Source organism: Anastrepha ludens, chromosome 2 (genome assembly GCF_028408465.1).
Source record: "Anastrepha ludens isolate Willacy chromosome 2, idAnaLude1.1, whole genome shotgun sequence".
Taxonomy (NCBI): domain Eukaryota; kingdom Metazoa; phylum Arthropoda; class Insecta; order Diptera; family Tephritidae; genus Anastrepha; species Anastrepha ludens.
Window position 1 is genome coordinate 151,574,470 of NC_071498.1, and position 11,415 is coordinate 151,585,884.

The 11,415-nt window shown below is 37.3% G+C and overlaps 1 pseudogene; it reads right to left on the reverse strand.

Moving 5' to 3' along the window:
- Position 1: 1 nt before the first annotated feature.
- LOC128855354 (piggyBac transposable element-derived protein 4-like) lies at positions 2-10,310 on the reverse strand (annotated as a pseudogene).
- Between the last annotated feature and the right edge of the window lie 1,105 nt (positions 10,311-11,415).

Genomic DNA, 11,415 nt, shown 5'->3' on the forward strand with positions numbered 1-11,415 from the left:
TTTACACCTGCAATTAGAAAAGATTTATTATTATTACAAATACTGTCTGCGATTGAGTGTAGTAAAAAAGAAGCAAAGCTGTTTGATATGAAAAATTGCCGATTGGGTGAAAGTGGTCATAAATTCTAAAGTACTCATTTTATCCCCCATTTTTTTCATTTCATCACCCATTTTATCGAAGGTACTCTTATAGGTATGAAAAACAAAAAAACAAAAATAGTTAGAAACAAGAGAATTACAGAGAGTTGGTAAGTTTGTGAAATTAGCGAGCACACAACATAATTATTTACGACAAATACGAGGTGTCTTCAAAAAGTATCGCGAATTTTGAATTTTCGCAGGTTATGTATATTCGAATTTCGATTTTTTTGTAGCGATATGTTGGTACTCATGTCTCTCACTCATGCCAACGAGTTCGGCCATTTTGAATGTTCAGTTAATTATTGACAGCTGCTTTGCTTGCACGTGTTTCGGCTCGTCTTAGATTTTTATCTATCCAAAAAGATCGACCAAAGAACCTGTATCAAATTTAGTTTTAAAAACGATATTAGCTGCGCGAAAGCATTTCGAATGTTGACTGTGTCATACGGAGAAGCTACTTTGGACCAAAGCAACGTTTATCCGTGGTACAAAATGTTCTCAGAAGGCCGAGAAGATGTGAACGACGAAAAGCATGTCGGACGCCTGAGCACTTCAACAACAGACGAAAAAATTGATGAAGTGAAGAAAATGGTATTGGCCAATCGTCGAATCACCGTTAGAGAAGTTGCTGAGGACCTAGACATATCGGTTGGCTCATGTCATTCGATTTTTTTCAATGATTTGGGCATGAGACGAATCGTCGCAAAATTTGTACCAAAACTGCTCAATTTCGACCAAAAGCAGCATCGCAAGAGCATTGCTAATGAGAGGTTGGACTCTGTCCGCAACGACCCAAATTTGCTACAGAGGGTCATACTTTTTTTTTTGTTTTTTTTTATTAACGCTTCTTAAAGTATAAGCAGAATAACGTTTAGAAATTACAACTAGTACAACTTAATAAAGATACTAACGAGCAATTTTTATTGAACATATATGTATATTAAAAAAGGAAAAACTAAGATGCCTCAATATTCATAAATTCCTTATGAATGTATAAATATATAAGGTACAGCTGCTACTGGGTACCCATCTAAAATTGTTTTACGCTTGAGCCGCCGACGATGAGTATTTGGCTGTAGCAAAGCCAATGCTTCAGCGTTGACATGTGTACTTAAACGTTGTATGTGAGCCATAGCGTACTTTTTCGCTACGTGATGGGTAGGATACCAAGATCACGATGGAGGTCGAGATTTCTCACATAGTTGCGCAACACTTTATTTTGAAATCGTTGGATAATAGTCATGCAAGATTCGCTTGAGCATCCCCATAGCTGAATACCATACGTCCAGATCGGTTTGAGTATTTGATTATATAGCAGTAGTTTGTTGTTCGTTGACAGAATAGAGTATATGCCAATAAGATAAAGAAGGTTTTTTGTTTTTAATTCCAGCTCTTCACGCTTTTTCTTGACATGCACCTTCCAACGCAGTTTAGCATCAAGAGTTATACCAAGATATTTCGCCTCGTTGACGTACGGTATATTTACGCTGTTTATGTAGACTGGCTTGTAAATTGTTTTTTTCAGGCCGAATACAATGTGAACTGATTTTGAATTATTTAATTTGATACGCCATTTTTTTGCCCACGTTGCCCGCTGATTGCAATTTCGTCGTTGTAGTCTCGATCATTTCCCCAACTGCTAGGATAGCCGTGTCATCTGCAAAGGTTGCGGTAACGTGTTGCTCGTGAACCGGTAAGTCATACGTATACAAGAGGTACAAGAGAGGGCCTAGGATGCTTCCTTGAGGTACCCCCCCGCGGGCTTTATGCAATGATGAATAGGCGTTGTCAAGTCTGACACGAAAGTATCTGCCATCAAGGTAGGAAGAAAGGATTTCGCAATAATTTCTGGGCAGAATCAATTTTAGTTTGTGGAGTAAGCCCGTATGCCAAACTTTGTCAAACGCCTGCGAGACGTCAAGGAACACCGCTGCGCAAACTTAGTTTTCCTCTATCGCACACTCTATGGTTCTAACAACCCTGTGAACTTGGTCGATTGTGGAGAGATTTTTTCGAAAGCCAAATTGGTGCGTTGGAATAATTCTCTTGTTTTCTATAATCGGCAACATTCGAGTCAGTAGCAGTCGTTCAAAAAGTTTTGACAGCATTGGTAGCAGAGAAATAGATATAGGTCGGTATGAAGGCACATCATTTGGCGATTTTCCGACTTTCAGAATCATAATTACTTCTGCTGTCTTCCAGTACATAGGGACATATTTTAACAAACAACACATATTAATCAATTGAGACAGACAAGTAACACAATTATTGGGCAATCCCTGAAGAATTTCTGCAGTTATGAGGTCGAAACCAGGCATTTTTTTCATTTTCATTTTGAAAATTTCGCTCATTACTTCTTCGTAACTAACTGGCTCAATGCTGACATCGCTTTCAATCCAATTTGACGAGATGTCAATATCTTCAGATCCATCATTATAAATTTGCTTTTTGCTCATTGGATTTTGCCCATTGGGTGTCGTTTATTTTGATGGGTTCTACGTGTTTTATAGGTCGATTAAATGACTTTGCTCCCTTCCATAAAGAGTAGTCTGTGGACTTATCAGAGGGTCATAATTGGTGACCTGTCATGGGTTTATGGTTATGACGTAGAAACCAAAGCTCAATCATCTCAATGGAAGCTGCCGCACGAACCAAGACCGAAAAAAGTTCGGTCGAATGTAAAAGTTTTGCTTACCGTTTTCTTCGATTGCAGGGGCGTTGTGCATCATGAGTTCTTGCCACAGGTAAAACGGTCAATAAGGAATATTACCGGTGGCCACCGTAGCCGAATGGGTTCATGCGTGACTAACATTCGCTATTCACAGAGAGAACGTCGGTTCGAATCTCGGCGAAACAAAAAAATTAAGAAAAACATTTTTCTAATAGCGGTCGCCCTCGGCAGGCAATGGCAAACCTCCGAGTGTATTTCTGCCATGGAAAAACTCCTCATAAAAAACTATCTGCCGTTCGGAGTCGGCCTAAAACAGTAGGTCCCTCCATTTGTGGAACAACATCAAGACGCACACCACAAATAGGAGGAGGAGCTCGCCAAACACCCGAAAAGGTGCGCCTATTATATATATACCTGCAAGTTATGCGCAATTTGCGCAAAGCAATCCGCCAGAAAGGCCCAGATTTGTGGAAGAACAAAAATTGGCTCTTGCATCACGATAACGCCCCTGCTCACACATCGTTGCTTGTGTGCGACTTTTTGGCAAAACAACACCCTAATGATGCCACAGCCCCCGTATTCCCCAGATCTGGCCCCCTGTGACTTTGGCTTGTTCCCGAAACTAAAGAGGCCCATGAAAGGACTACGCTACGCTACGATTGTCGAGATAAAGACGGCATTGAAGGAGGAGCTGAACAAGATAAAAAAATGATTTTTTAAAGGGATTGGAAGATTTGAAAAACCGTTGGCGCAAGTGCATAATATCTCATGGGGATTACTTTCAAGGGGAAAAAGTAGATATTCATGAATAAATAAATAATTTTTGAAAGAAACACAAAATTTGCAATACTTTTTGAACACATCTCGTATACCCCGCTATATAACAATAACTTTAGTTATATTTTTTTAAATATTTTTCGACCCTTTAGCAAAAGTTTAGAAGATCATAAAAAAATGTACGAGTTTCTCTCAACCCCTTTCCAACTACATTTTTTGATTCCCAAATTTACGCGGAAGGAAACAAAACGGACAGAATGCAAAGCGTTAGCGCCAAATAAAGCACCAAACTACGATCTCGTTAAAGCGCAAAGTATTGAAAGCACTGCCAACTTGTGGGCCATATAGCGTTTGCTTTTTGAACCATCTATTTTTTTGAGAATGATAACACAAATGGCAGGGTAAATGTGTTCATAATTTACTTAAAGGTTTAACATTTACGAAATGGGACGCTATACGCTTGAACAAAATTGGGAAATATTGAAAATCTATTTCCAAAGTGGTGAGTCTTCTTCTTCTTTTCTGATTTTCACATCGGTGGCTACGTCAATAAGCAGCAGATTTGGGGGTCAGAAATTCCAAACGTTACTGTAGAGAAGCAAATGCATCCACAACGAGTTACTGTTTCGTGCGATTTTTGGTCTAGTGGCATCATCGAGCCATTTTTTTTGATTGATTTTGAAGAGGATGACATGGACGACATTTGGTTTCAACAGGACGGTGCAACTTGTCACACTGCCAAAGTTACACTCGAACTTTTGGCTACCGTTTTTGAAAACCGAATAATCAGCCGAAATTCCGATATCAATTGGCCGCCTCGGAGCTGTGATTTAAGCCCGTTGGACTATTTTTTGTGGGGAGCCGTTAAGGACAAATGCTATTCGAACCATCCAGAGACGATTGATGCTTTAAAACACGAAATCGAAGTTGCCATTCAAGAAATTGGAGCCCAAACAATCAAAAATGTGCTTAAAAATTGGGTTGATAGAATGACCTACTGTAAACCCAGTCGTGGCAGTCATTTGAACCATATTATTTTTCATTCATAAATGACAATGTTCAACCTTCAAAATAAAAGAAAAAGTTTGAAAAAATATTGATTAGTTTTTTTTTTTATAGCCGATTCAAACAGTAAATTTTACATGGTCCACCCTAAATAAAGCAATACTAATCATACTTATCATCGTGATCTGGAAGAGTTATCCGTACAAAAAAGAAGTTGGCAACATCAGCATAAGATATAACAATCGGATTCCTAACCATCCAAATCTTTGGATGTCAAACCTCTCACACCAAACTAACACTGCACGCAGACTTAAAACGTTTATGCCTACTGATTTGCCACAAAGATTTAAAATGTGGCTTTAAGTAATGGACTTTATAGGGGGTATTATAGGTGCCATCTTTTCAAAGTTTTCATTAAATGTAATACAGAAAGTTATATATGACCAAATGTATGTAATAATTGGGGTTGAAAAAAAAAAATATAATCTCTAGATTAAATCCCGGTATTAAGTGCAATAGCTCGTTGAATTTTGATATTAAAAAGTGGAGTATCAATTGGCGCTCTCAATCTGGTAGGCTACTCTTCCCTTTTGTGGTATGCATCTTGAAGTTTTCTCACAAATTGAGGGATCTGTTTGTCATTGTCCACCGAGGTCGACGCACACAAACCTGCATCGATTGAATGGATCAAATAGTCACACATTTCATGTCACAACGGCCAACAAGTCGATGGACTTTTGCTTTCTTTTGCAACATCTTGGATTTCATGACTTTGACCGCATTTTGTATTTGCAATGAAGTTGAAGGGGTCAGAGCACAACTCGTTTGGATATGTTATCATTTTTCAACAAACCAATTACTACCCCTGGGAATATAGTAGTCAAACAACCAACCAGAGCCGATGCACGCACAGTGAAGAGAGATTGGTGTCTTTGTCTGGAAGGGGGCGAAAAACTTCCTTGAAAAACTCGTTACTATTGATTTTATGCAAGAATCCAGTATGTCACCAGCCCTCAAAAACTCTCATACATGTATTGCTTGCCTTCCACCGAATCCATAAATAGATATCATTTCATATTTTACCACAAATTTCATTGAAAGCAACTTTATTACTTCAACTTCATGGAAATGCGTCAAAATAAAGAACAAAACAAAAAAGTGCTTCTTTTCACAAACCAAAATATTTTCAGCGATTATTTTTGCTTCTATAGGTGACTCAATACATACCAAGACCAATGAAAATTGTAATAAATTAGAAATGCATACCTGCGACACTTAAAAAGGAATTATAAATGCATGTAAATACAGGGTCCGGCACTCGAAGTGCAACCAATGAAAAAGGCCATAAAATTTTGGAATATTGTTTTATTGAATTCAAAGTAGAAAATGTTTGATAATAATACAAAATTAAGATTGAATTTACTTTTGCTCGATGGTGGTCACACCTTTTGCTTCGACTATGACTTTGAGACGGTCCAGAAACGAATCGCAAGCTGCCCGAATGTGACTTGTGGGTACTTTGACTCACTCGCGGACAAAAACTTTTTTCAGCGCATCGAAACTGGTGAATATTTCATACCGTACTTTGCTCTCCAAAATAACCCAAAGAGAATAACCCATCGGAGTCGCGAAGCATCTGGTTAACATTTGGAAACGCATCTTCATTACAAATATCGAGTGCTTCAAGTGAGTTTTTTATTTCCTTTCCGGCAATGAGCTTCCGCCAAACCTGATAGAATACGCGTAATACTGCATCTACATAGACACCAGCACTTCACGCCGTAGCGACGGTGAAATGTTGCGCGACAGCAAATGTTGCGCGACAGCAAATGTCGCCGCAAATCCAGCTCCAAAAATATTTTGAAAGCGGCAACGACAACAGCTGATTTTAATGTTATTTATAAATAATTTTTGCATTATTTTGAGCATAAATTATTATTTAATGCTTCTGTGATTAAGTACTATGAGATTTATAAAGAAATTTATAAAATGTCACAGTTCCTACTTAAGTAGCAACATTTGCTTTGTGAGTTGTCGTCGGCAAAATTAGAAATAGATTTAATTCGGCGACAACATCAATTTGAACCCCCAAACAGCCCCCCCCCCCCCTGTGCACGGGCCTGGTGCCGAGTCCTGTTCAAACGTGTATGGTCTGCCACCGAAATGTTTGTCTGCCCACGACTTCAAAGCAACCTCCAGAATACTTTCCCGATAATATTTCGCATTTACCTTGACGCCAGGTTTAATGAAAGCGACTGGAGAACGCCCATCTGCGGTTACAGCGGCTTACTCAATCTGAAAAATTGTCTAGTTAGAAAACACAATGTTCGGAAATTTACCGCTTTCGGCCAAGCGAAGCAACTCCTTTGCTCTCTCAAGTCTGAGTTGATGCTGCTTTGGTGTGAGATCATGCGCCTTTTGGATCTTGTAAGGCTTGACTTTGAGATCATTTTTCAGTATGCACCAGTTTTTTCGCCATCTGATTGGTAATTCGTAGGGGATTTCACTCAAGGCGTTTCTTCTCCTTTTGAACCCGTGCATCAGCTGCGCGAGCGATCTGAAATTGGTTACACTTTGAGTGCCGGACCCTGTCCAAGTGGCCAATCGAAGGTTTAAAAAAAAGGAGGATTAATTTTGCGAAGAAACAAATTATATTTTTTAATCCTACCTCTTAAATTTTTTCTATGGCCAAAAAAATAATGAGTTGCCTATATTTTTTAATATAATTTTCTTTTTTGAATAATACCGGGTTTGATTGAAAAGTAATGTTTTAACAGTGTGTTAGGATTTTGAAGTGGCGAAAATGCAGCGATCGTTGGAGCAACGTTATTAGATCAAATTGTGGGTAAAGCTAAACAGTTTGTACCTCCAGGAAGCACTGTAAACGTGGCATTTTACAAAGAAGTGCTCCTTCGGCTGAAAAACCGCGTCGCCCGTTTTGGGCCCGACCTCGTCAACAATTGGACCCTCCATCACGACAATGTGTTGGCGCACAGCGCCTTCCTCTGCACATCTGCATTGGCCAAGATGGGGGTTCCGGTGCTTCCCCACCCTCCCTACAGCCCAGACCTGTCCCCTCCGGACTTCTTCTTGTTCCAGCGCCTGAAAAGAAAGCTGAAGGGGAGGCGTTTCGACTCCATCGAGGCGATCCAAAAAACTGTGACAACCGAATTGAACGCTATTCCGGCGAATGAGTTTAAAAAATGTTTCCTGCAGTGGAAGGACCGTTACCAGCGGTATATTGACGCTCAAGGGTCCTATTTGGAACAATATTAGTTTTATAAGCCAAAAGGTTTAATAAAACTGCTTAAAAGAAATAAGGCTCACTACTTTTCAAACAAACCCTGTAGTAATAAAAATTACCAGTCAATTTGAATAGAAACAAAATATATTTTTCTATAAATAAATAAAATTTAAATAAATAAATATTGATAAATCGATATTATTTAATCTCCTTTTCCCCTTCTTTAATTTCATTGCATAAATTGGTTTGTTTTTTTATGGATTTTTATTTTGTCTTTTTTGTTTGTAGGATACCCTAACGTACATATGTATATAATTTTAAACTATATACAATAATAAAATGAAAACATTTTTGTTCAGTGGTTTCGCCCAGGCTACGACGTCGAACGGATCAAATCTTTTATATATTTTTTGCCATGCCCAATAGCCGTGCATCATTTACGAAGTCAAAGTGCCTTAAATTTCTTGAAAATTGTGCACATTCACCCTCTTCTTAAACAAAATCACAACTTTAACCTTCCTACGGTCTTCAAATTAACTGACGCGGACGGACTTCGGGTCAAATTTGACCCAATACTATATTTTCAAGGTTTATACTTGGTTTTTGATTATTTTTACTGTTAAGTTTTTTTCCATTAAATGGGTATCTTAAATAAAAATCAAAATCCAAATATATTTATTCCATTATCATATTTTTTTATTAATGTATTTATGAAAATTTTTATTTTATTTTTATGTGAATAATACAATATTCAATTATTCAATAACAAAAAGATATTCATGAATAACGAAAACTTTAAATAAAAAGTGTATTTAATAATGAAAGAAAAAAGAAATAAATTATTTCAGACAGTTTGTACACAAAGTAATAGTTTTAGAATGTTGTTTACATATATATTTATTACAAATATCGCAAACTAATCCTGTTTTGTTATCAGTTTTTGGGCATAGTTGATATCGACTTCTTTTAGTTATTTTCTTTTCCGACGTGTTTCCAAATTGACCTGATGAGGATGGTTGTGCATCCAGTTGAGAATCCTTGCGTTTTTTTTTTTTGCAATTTCAAGTGAAAAATGTGCTCGTGGTAAAGTTTGTCGCTTTTTTATATAGGGTGTTACGAGCTGCATACCAAGGTTTTGCAAGTAAAAACGGCGCTTTGTAAGACAGCCCTCTTTCCAGGTGTGGTTGGCGGATTTGAATAAAACGAAAGCGTTATAAGCTGAAATGTCGATAATGTTACTAAACACTACTTGAGGCCACCGTTTTGTCATTCGTTTGCAAGTGTAACCGCTTACAGCTTTGTCCAATGTGTCAACACCGCCTTTACATTTATTGTAGTCCAGTATTACTTCTGGCGTTTTATCCCGACGATTACTAATTTTTGAATGATGGTGTAGAGTGCTAAGTAGAATCACAGCTCTATTCTTCTTAGGTATGTACGAAACGAGAGTTGTTTGTTCGGTAAAAGCGAAAACTGATGAATTTAGTGGTCTTCTTTTTATGTTCACTAAGTCTGGTGGTAGTTCGGGCTTGTTTTTGCGTATTGTTCCTACTATCGTAATACGTTTCTCCAATAATTTTTAGCCCTTCAATCAAATCAAGAACAACACGCATGCCTTGATTTTTTTTCGGGGGTTCTTCCGATTGCCTTGCCAGTGTAAGGTTGGATGTTCCAAATATAGCTCGTTGTTGAATTACAAAGTACCCAAAATTTGATTCCATACTTTGCAGGCTTTGCTGGCATGTACTGGCGGAATGGACATCTTCCTCAGAAAGCTACTAATTGTTCATCGATGGTCACGTTTTCCGTTGGATTGTAAAGCTTAGGTAATGTCTCAACCCATTGATTCCACAAATCACGTATAGGAGCAAATTTATCCAACGATCTTCGTTCACTTCGAGTTTCCCTGTTGTCGAACCTAATCACTCTCGATATTTTTTTGAAAATTTTCAAAGGCATAGTTGCAGCGAATATTGGTCTTCCGGTTTCAGGGTTCCAAAGACTTTCACAGCTTTCGTTATTTGATCGAAAAACGCCAGCTAATATTAGTAATCCAATAAATGCAAATAGTTGGATGTTTTCAATATCCAGCCATTCTTCGCCGCATATTCGTTTTCCCTCAGTGTTTGTGTAGGTCAATATCGTACGTATCAAAGGAGGTGGAAAAAATAGTTCAAAGCTAGAAATTTCTTTTTCGGTAATTCGTGAGCACGAGTAACGCGTTAGTCCAGGAATCAAGCTGATAATATTTTCTCTTGAAGTTCTCCCGGCACTTGTTACAAGAGGGGTTTTTAAAAAGTTTATTTGACCATTTTTTGACGACATGATTTCAGAAGGCACAAGAGAATTTTCGTCATCACTAAAATCACTGTCGGAAGAATCTGCAACCTCAACATGATCTTCGAATTCAGAACATGATTCCTCATCATCCGAAAACGCGTCCAAAGAGAATTCACTTTCACTATCACTCATCGTTACGAAATAAATAGTCGAATAACCAAACAAAGCACGTGCTTTTAAATTTATGTTTACTGTGAACTCAATAAAAGCAGATTAAATAATACAATGCAACCGCTGAGCCGAAAATTTGCAATTAGCAAATAAATTTAACTCAAATAACGTCTGATTTGGGTCAAATTTGACCCGAGGGTCGTAGATGTATAAAAATTTCTACGCGACAGAGCCTAAATTATTATTTTTTAATTTTACGCTTATTAATATATATAAAATATAATAAATTAGAAAAAGTCACGAAACATCAAGTCCTGAAAAAATTTAGTTCTTGAAAAAACTTAATTTTTTTCCTGAAATGGGTCAAAAATGACCCGAAGACCGTAGGAAGGTTAACGCTCCGAACACACACAGAAAGTGAGATTGTCAGATTTAATAGCAGTTTTAGTGACCACTTTTGCCGCTCTAACTTTAGAAATCAATTACTTACATATGAGTAGTATAAAGATATGAATTTTCTATTAAGTATTTAAGGCTTAACTTTTTTTTTTTTTATAACTTACTTTATTTGCAATCTATCTACTATAAGACATTCAGCAAATTAGATCTTATAAGATAATGGCAGCGGTAGTTTTGCTTTTGTGCAAATCTACATAGAAATTACAACAGCTTATTAACTTGTACAGTTCGTTCTTAAATTATTAAAATTCATTAGTACTTCCAGATTGCTTAAATTCATTGTTTGTTAATATTATCACTTAAGAATAACTTACCTAATTTTACCTTAAAGTTTATAGGTTGAGTAGATTCATACTAGAGGAATGGCAAGTCTAAGATATGATTGCGTTTTAACCGTATAGTTTCATTGGTTGTGTCTAATAAACAAATAGCAGCTGGATTTATGTGATTAGATAATCGTTTCAGATATCTAGTACTATATTTTCGAATTTCATTCTTTACAAAAGGAATACCTAAGTCGTTATGGATAGATTCATTGGTAATAAACCAAGGGGCATTAACAAGGCTTCGTAATGTTTTCGATTGGTAACGTTGCAAGATCTCCACATTGGAGTTGCTAGCAGTTCCCCATAGCTGTATTCCGTAGGTCCAAATGGGCTTCAGAATA